This window comes from Pholis gunnellus (genome assembly GCF_910591455.1).
Source record: "Pholis gunnellus genome assembly, chromosome: 19".
Taxonomy (NCBI): Eukaryota; Metazoa; Chordata; class Actinopteri; order Perciformes; family Pholidae; genus Pholis; species Pholis gunnellus.
This window is the reverse complement of record NC_136546.1, coordinates 8,539,609-8,549,226: the sequence shown is the minus strand read 5'-3', so window position 1 is coordinate 8,549,226 and position 9,618 is coordinate 8,539,609.

Genomic DNA, 9,618 nt, shown 5'->3' with positions numbered 1-9,618 from the left:
ATAGGGCAGCCCGGCCAAGCCCCCCCTCCTCCTCCTCCTCCTCCTCTCTTCTCCCACCTGCCTACCCCTCTTCCTCCTCCTCTTCTCCCCCCTCCTCCCTGCGCCCCGACGCTGCTCAGCAGCAGCAGTGCGGACGGACGGAGCCGGGGTATCAGAGGACGAACCCCCGGTGGTGGTGATGCTGCTCTACCGGTGATGATGCGTAGGAGCTCAAATATTACCGATGTACTTTTTCAAAATGTTTTGTGGTGAAAACCTCCTCTGCAAAAAAATAGAGTCAGCAGTTTCGACGGCTCCCTACAATGACGCATGGTGGTCAGATGAATGGCAGTAGTGGGGTTGAATATAAAGTTATGAATGCTCTCTGTTTGCACCCACCTCACCCGTTCATACACCTGAAAACTTGCAATGCAATTTTAGTTTACGGTCATATTTTTTCATTGTTTGTTTTTGATCCTGGGAGGAAGAGCAACTCTCACAAAACTTGCTTGTTTTTGTGCTTACCAGGCATTGGCTACTTACTGTCATGCTTAATTGCATATTTCCCTACTTAAATTTGTGCTCATAAACCTCACCTGCTTATTTACTTACTTGACATGCTTCCTTTGCTTATTCATTTAGGAGAAGGTAAAGTGATAAATAGATCATTTTTATGGTTAAGTTGGCCCAAATGTCTGTTTTTATTGCACTGTATAAAAGTCATCAGCTAGGCTAGAAGTTATGTCATTTGAAATTAGCTATAAGAACTACCAGTGGCTCTATTGTTAACCGTAAAGCCCCTTGTTGCAGAGAAACTGACTCCATTAACTTGACTGTACAATGTAAAGGTACATTGTTTCTCCTTTTCAATAAATTAAAAACAGATTTAGAAGGAGAGTTATAGTTTCAACTTCAAATCTCATAATGTAGAGGTCATCTAAAATATTTCACTCATACTAAAGGTCATGCATACGCAGTCCAGATTATGAACAGAGAATCCATCCATCCATCCAAATGATCGAGCTTGATTGCATCGACCTTTAACGTCAGTTTCTACACAGAGCAAAGCCCAATTGTCAACTGTCAGGTGTCTATTTGTTCAATTCATGTGGTCTCATTCAATGATCAGGGGACACACAAGAAGAATCAGCTCCAGATCCAGAGTCCTGCTAGCACATCGCTGACATCTAGTGGACATATTGTGAACCTCCAGTTTCACTGTGTTTACTTGCCAAACTACAGAAATCTAAGTTTTTTGTTAATGTTTTACCATTTAAGAAATATTATGCTATAGTAATATGTCTGTTTTAAAAAAACGTTTTATTATCAGTTGTGTGACATCTGTACAATTTAGCAGGTTTGTTGTTCAATTCATTGTCCATTTGACTTACCTGAGTTGTGTTTCTGTATGTAATTGGAGGGAAATGACAGATGTGTCCACTTACTGGTCCATTATAATGATCCTTTGTAACCACTGCTGGTGAATGGGAGATTCAATTAATTTTACAGGCTGCAGTTGTGATGCAGAATTTAAATTACATTTGCAGTTGTTTTTTTTTGGAGTAACCCTAAACTACCTGTAAAGATGACGTTGTTGTGGTTTCAGTGAAGTTAACAGCTGTTTGCTTTCTTTAAACTTCTGTAATCCTTCAGAGACAGCTGACCAGTAGGTGAGATAATTCCGGTAAACGCACTGACCAGTGTGCAGCTCAGCGTGCTGCACAGCTGACCTACATAAAGTCCATGGTCAGTATGGCAGGAGGGCAGATGTAACTGCTTCAGGTCAATATAGAGAGTATACACAGCCTTTGGCCCTAACTCACAAGCAGCAACATCATTTATCCTCAGACAGTGGTGGATTAAAGTACCGCACTAAAAGTAGGAACATTTGAGTCGAAAATATTGTACTTTTAAAAATGTATTTGACATGTAGTTACAAGTTATTTTGCCCATTGAGATTTTACATATAAAACAGGTTATCAGTTCACAATTATTTAAACCAAAGTACCAACATACACACAGTAGTTAAAGTTAGCTCGAACTCCTCCAGCTACAACATGAAAATACTTACAAAGTAATAGATCAGTAATATTAAGACGATATTACAATATGTATTCATCTAAAGTTGAGAGGGCCATTCTGCTGTATAATGGGTATATTTACTTTTTCACGTTTTGAAGTTTTTGTAAATTGAGTCGTGTTTTTACCTTTAACTTTATTTTCACAATTCAAAATAACAAGTAATAATATACAGTGGAGTGTTATAGAGAATGAATTCCTGAATACCTCTGAATACCCCTCTACTTCTTGAATGTACGTGGTACTGTGTCACGTTATTAAAGCCACTACTGCAACTTTGTCATTGCAAAAATCTGTCCTAACACAAATACGCGAAAGAAAAAACTAAAAGAAATAAACAACACAGTAAACACTTGTTTATTATGTTCATTCAATTGATCTCAAATGGATCGCATGATTACGGGGAAATCCTCACTAAGCCCCGTCTGTTTGTCTACATGATCGCTACAGTACCTGACAATAGTCAAAGGATTAGGGGTAGTGAATCTTATCTGAGGAACCAATAGGAGTCTCTAGCATCCATACGAGCAGCGCTGACTGGATGCAACCTGTTGATGTCACTTCAGTGGGCGGGGAGCTGTCTTCTGTCACCTGAGGGTCGCTGCAACAGAAGAGAAACCTGCTGCTGCACGGAGAGATGAGACAGTTCCGAGTAAGTGAGTGCTTCTAAACATTTAGAATGTGAATATTAGCCTAATCTTTAAATTAAAAAAAAGCATAGTCAATAAGACGTTTTCTAAAAAACTAGTTTTAGCATTTTGTTTTAGTTGTGTTTAGATGTGCTTAGATTGTTTAGTAACTTTGTCAAGTTAAACGTTGATAATGTAAGCGTGGAAGTACTCAGATCTTTTATTTAAGTAAAAGATGCAATACTACAATGTCAAAATAATCTGTTTCAAGTAAAAGTCCTGCATTCAAGTGCAAGTACACAAGTATTAGCAACCCAAATATATTTAAAGTGCCAAAAGTAAAATTGTAACAACATAATTGGATTAATATGTGAGTATCACTAATATTGCAGCTGGTAAAGGTGGGGCCAATTGTAACGATTTCATATTCTGCCTTGTACTGTAACTTAATCCATGCTAATCCATTTAAGTAATAGTTGAATATATTATGCTAAATAATTTGAATTTGCAAAATTTACAGTAGAGTACAACATTGACTACTATGATGTAGTAGAGTGGAAGTGTTATAAATATAGAATGGAAATTGTGATATCTAATGATATTAGTTATTAAATGCAGAGACTTCATCTTCAGTTTCTTTTATTCATGCATATGCACTCATTTAAATCTTTCTTTGTTAGGATTCATGTTGTTGTCCAGTGGTCTAACCGCTCCTAAGAATCTATTCCTGCTGTAAAGGACTCGTCTCCTGCTTTAATCAAATAAATCACATCATGGAGGGCACTCGCGCTACCTTAAACCTCTACGTCCCGGTCAGCGAGAGGATCTGTGTGAGTCCATCCCTCTCCCACTGCAGGGGCCCAGCTCCCCCCTTTAAAGCCCCTCTGAAGCACCAAGGAGGACTAACCACAAACTACAGGGAGGAGGGTCCAGCTGGAGCAGCGAAGCAGGGTCAAGCAGACAAATGTGTGCTTTCAGACTTGAAAGAAAAAGTCAAAGTGTTGGATGACTCCTCTGAGTTCTGGCCCACAGAGTTGTTCCCGTTGTGTTTGGAGTGCCAGACTTCAATGAGCATGGGCAACCAACAGAGTACCAAGAATAAGCAGAACCTTCACGGTTACACAGAGAGTCGGGATGCTTTACCGAAATCCCCCCGACTACAGATTCCTCGGAAAAGGAGGAGGAGAGTTGAGGGTCTCGTTTACTCCGGCGGCTTTCAGCACAACCTCAAGACGACACCCGGGACTCAACGGGCGCCTCCCAAGGCGAATAGGCTGACAAAACTCACCATCACGAGCTCTCCTACATTTGGGGTGTGGGACTTTGAGGAAGTCGGGCCGATGATGTGCACTCCTGCTGCTCAGAGAAAGAGAGTTATGGGAAAAGAAAGAATTTCATCGTTGGAGGAGAGAAACCGGAGTCAACAGGAGTTAAAGCCAAAGTGGAGAGTGAAGCTGCCTGATGCCTTGTCAGTGAAGGAAGAATGTGCCCTCCCTGACTCTGACACAGACCTCTCTGAATATGACAATGATGTGCACTCTACATATATCTCCCCCACTATGAAGACAGAAGGCAGTACCAGGAATACTCAAAAAGCCAAGATCTTCAAGGCAGCAAGAGATGCAGATGAGGAAAAGAAGGCAGGAGGCGTAGAGGATGAGTCCTCTCAATGGTGGTACGAGGAGAAGGCTGCAGCACAGCGTGTAATGGGCAAGATTGAGGAGGTGGAGGGGATCATACGTCGGGTGAGTGTCACCAGTTCAGACTGGATCAAAGAAGGCAGCGACGGGAGGGATGAGGCTCAGTTTATCTCAGATGGATGCTTTGGTGAGACCCAGAACAAGGGGTGCAATGAAGACGAGCCTCTGCTGGTCGAGGAGCTTCAAGCTCTGGGTGAAGCTCTGAGTCAGAGTCTGCGTCAGGTCCTGAAGATGGAGGCAGCAAAAGCAGAGCGTGAACCCTTCACAGAGAACAAGAAAACGTCTTATAAGCCAAACCTTGAAGGATCAACGAGAAGGCCCCCAAACCTACCGTCATATTCTCACCACTTCGCCTCTACTGTGGCAAATAATTGCTCCCCCTCTCTTTCACCTTCGCCGTCTCTGTCTGCACTCCTGGATTTTTCTCCGAGATCATCTGGCAGCATCGAAAGCATGTCTCCCGCCCTGTCGCCTCTATTCACGTCCAGTCTGTCCAGCGAGCGCTCTCTGCCTCGGAGCCGGACCGACCAGCAGGAAAAAGACACCTGTGAGTGTCACGTAAGGTGGAGAAGCTCGGTTGAAGACAGTTTATTCCCTCAGGGGGCTGCAGAACGTGGTGGGACAGGAAATGACCAGAACAATATCAGGAAGAGGGAACAGAACCAGATACTGAGGTGCAGATGCACCAGTGAGACAGAGACCAGTCAAGATGATCTACTCTCTTCAGGTAATGATGCTAATCATGCTACTACAACAACGAGTCACATAGGTCTGGGCAATAACTCAATGTTATTGTTTATCAATGTTCAGATGCATCATAATTATGATGATACGATCACATTATGTTACAGTTCTACTAACTCTATTGTTCCAATAAATCATTCCACGCAAACTAAATGATGAATTGAAACTGAGGTTCTGAAGTTCAGTTTTGACCTTGCAAGCAGCAGTCTCACCACAGAGTCGATGTAGCTGCTCTAGAGCTTTTGATTGCATCACATGATCTACATCAGCAGATTGTCGAAAGGAAATACATTAAAAAAAAAGGCAAATAGTGGCGTCAGTTAGAAGCTTTCTGATCAAATAGTTTTTGATTGATAGCAGAGATGTGGAATGGAGTCACATGATCAGGCTCAAGTCACAAATTTGATGACTTTAGACTCAATAATGTGAAAACTTCGAACTCGACTTGGACTTAAACATCATTGACTCGTGACTTCACTTGGACTTGAATCTGTTGACTGATACCTTCCTCTACAAGCCCGAAGATTGAAATGTGTTTTATTTAAAAAGTGTGCCGCAAATCAATTCATTTCCTGAATCAACACTATTCATTCCCAGCAAGCCGACACTTAAATCCCCAGATCTCTTTTTAATGATTAAGTTCAGTCATTTAAAAACCATTAATGATATTACTCTGTCGTTAAAATGGCATTACATTTGGTGGAGAGAGTGATATAAGACTTATTTATTTTTCATGGTCAGTTAGTGTACGGTGGGTTAAGGAGGACAGAATACCTTTAGAGACAAAGAAACAGAATGAAGTTGACTTATAGTGGCTGTTAGTGAACCGAGGAGGAAGAAGAGCAGATGTCTTTAAAGGTGGTACATGCTGAGTGTAGTCTGACTCTCTCACCCACACGTACACACACACTGACACACGCACACACACACACACACACACACACACACACACACACACACACACACACACACACACACACACACGTGCACACTTCTTTACCACAGCTGCTGAAGCAGACTGGAAGGATGTGTGGTAGTCTGTAAATAATGACCCCTTGCTGATCTGACATACCACCACGTCTGTGTGTGTGTGTGTGTGTGTGTGTGTGTGTGTGTGTGTGTGTGTGTGTGTGTGTGTGTGTGTGTGTGTGTATGTGTGTGTGTGTGTGTGTTAGCTCAGGCATGATGTACCAGTGAGCACCTGATGTGGATATAGCTCGTAGTCCTGCACTGACCTGAGACGACCAGAGTTTCCATTTAAAGAGCAGCAAGACAAATTGAGTGTGTGTGTATGTTTCTTTGTAGATGAATGCAAACATTAAACACTTCACTGGATCAATGATAAGAAAAGAAAAGGTTGCGCTGTAGTTGCACATACCTCTCATACCTCTCTATGCCTCTTACGCCTCTCATGGTACATGATAAGGACATTTTGTTTCTCTGGTTTGTCCATCTCTAAACACTCCATGGACACAATAATTCATGAGGAATGCATGTTGGAGCGACTTTCTGCTTGGATGAGTGCTCGACCAGGCTGTGCAGCAGGACACGTAGCTGTCAGTGTGATCAAATGCAGGACAGATAACACAACTCCATAAACTGTTTAATCCGGCTTTGAGGACAGTCATGTGTCCGCTGAAAGTTCCACAACTATCATCTCTGTTGGCGCTCCGATCTGAAATGATACAGATGGATTTACTGCAGAATAGCTTCCTCTCTTTACCCAAATGATAGAGCGAGGACTGTGTGACCAGCTCGGCAATAAATGGGGGAAATCTGGATGCAGGAAGTGACAGAAAACAAGATTGAGCCGCCTTTCATCACATTACAACTTAGTAATGTGATTGTTGAAAAGAAATAGATAAATGTATAGTTTGCGTACTTAAATATATATCCAAATAAAGTTGAAACATCATCATCCATACAGCATAGCAGGTGACTTATAGGGATGTCAATGCTTAATAAAACACTACAAATAGCTGAATCTGCTCTCATGTATGTTGTTTATTATGACAGGTCAGCTAAATTTGCGCATCTTCAGAGCAGCTTTCAGGGTTCAGACTCTGCTTTCGTGTCTGTTTAGTTTATTATTCTTCACTATAAGATTAGAATATGTGTGTTTTTACTATGCTTAGCAATGAATACATTCTCAAGAGAAGAAACTGCCTCTCTCATTCTGGAGCATTTGCTAAACCAACCATCCAACATTTTGAAAATAAATAATTTTGGATACTGGCATAACCGAGATTGCTGGTAGTTGATCAGTTTTAGTTCTTTATCCGGCTTAAAACATTTCCACAAGCATCACATTATAAACACATCTCAACAGGTGTCCACTGACGAGAGGACAATGGATTAAGAGTCAAAAGTGGAAAGCAAAGAATCCTATCAAACAGTTAAACAAGTTAAAACAGTCAAATAAAGGTGTGACAACCAGAATGCTGGTGATGCTTTTTGCTCCTTTTGAGCTGCAAACATTGCAGAGAGAGGTTTTTTTCTATTCATTTATAGCTGAAGTTCTGTCTTATATCCTCATGGTGACACTGTAGCATAACCCAGAAGATTTGCTGCAGGTCTGGGGAATCACTCAAAGATCTCAGCGTTGGTTCATTTGATTTAGTTTGGTTGGTTTAGAGGCAAGTTAACAGTCCTAGTCATGGGCAATTGTCATGTGTGGAAAGCATTTTCCCTCATTTCTTTTTTCAGAGGCACCAGCTGCTGTTGCACTTTGATATTGAAATACTATAGACTTTTAATGACACTTCCGACTGTATATCAGATATGTGCCAGATGTAAGAGCACATGTAAAAAGGTGCCCAAATCAGAGTTTTTTTTCTCTTTTGATGCTTCTGCACTGGTCACAATGAAACAAACTGTGCTGTGGGCCACTTTTACTTGCAGTGTGACAAAATAATGATTCTGCTCTGATGGTGATTTGACTCCTCTCCCCCCAGATGAGGCTCTGCAGAGACAGGAGAAGATCTGGCAGCAGGAGGTGGAGGAGTCTCTCTTCTTCTGCAAGTCACTTTCTCATCCCTCCAGACCGAAACACATCGACTTCCTGCGCATCACTGCTCCTGAAGATGACATCATTGATACACCGACATCCACGCCTCTCCCACCGGAGTTATGGGTGAGTTGTTTTGAAGACTTTATCTGTGTTACGCTGTCTGAGAGTTTAAAGTATTACCACAACCTAAAAGTCAGCAGGTTTTTTCATCTGAGCATGTGACACTTAAATTAGCTGAAAAGACAATTTGCAGATTATTGGCTCATGATGGTGAGCCAAAGTAATCCAGACCACAATACCCAACCATTGACTTGCTCTAAAACACAACAGCTGACAGACACTGGGCCAACATCAGGGAGTGGGACATAAAGAGACACTCTTATGAAATGTGGGTAATCTGGGGTGAAAACAACATGACATGCATCATGGTGTAAGTGCATGTTAAACGCACATAATGTACTTTCTGCATGGGTGGTGATGGAAAAGTTATAATCAAGAAAAAGTGTTTATATCTTGTTCTTGTAGCTTTGGACTTAGATGCACTTTTGCCTGTGGTGAAGTCTGATTTCAATGAAAATACATTTTCTTAACACTGAAAAAATAATAAAAAATGTTTAAATGTAATATTCCATCATATTCACACTACAGTGGAATCTGGTCTCTTGCTTCACAGTCCTGTGGATTCAGGTTAAAGAAAAGCCTCATACAGTGTGTGTGTGTGTGTGTGTGTGTGTGTGTGTGTGTGTGTGTGACAAAGAGTTCCTTGTTGTTAAATAATAGAAGGGATTTAATGCGACTCTGTAGGTGCATTGTATAAGCAATGGTGTCTGTATTAGCAGGAAATGGTAGTTTACTGGGGTTTAAAGCTCTAAACCTCTTTCCCTCTGTACACATGAGTGTGTGGAGCTGAGAGTTGAGACAAAATTCATATTTGACATTGTGAACATTCTTCACACTAAGGTAACACATTGCATGAGGAACATAGACAATAATAATAACAATGTTTGTAATATAATTAATACAAATATGCAATATAAATATATATATATATACACATACATAAAAAAACATTAAACATTGAAAAAGTCTTCATTTAAGAAAAAGTTTTCATTGAAAGTAGAAAGAATACAGGAGATAATATGGACATATTCTTTAAACACCATATCCAGTCTGATGCTACTCTGAACTCAAACAAGCTCTAAAGTTATGGAGAATCCAAAACCAGACAATTCAACAACATCAACAGAAATTATTTGGTAAGTTTACATTTGTAACCATTCATAAAGAGCAATTGACCACAGTTACATTATAGTGTGTTATGTTGATCTACTGTATAAGGCACACACTGTATTTCTGCTGCCTTATGCTGGATTCAGTCCAGTGTGTTTGCTCAGGAGAGTTGTGCGTGTGCTCTCTGATTATAATGCTATTTCATGGGATTATCTGTATTAATTCCTATTACATAAACATAGCTCAC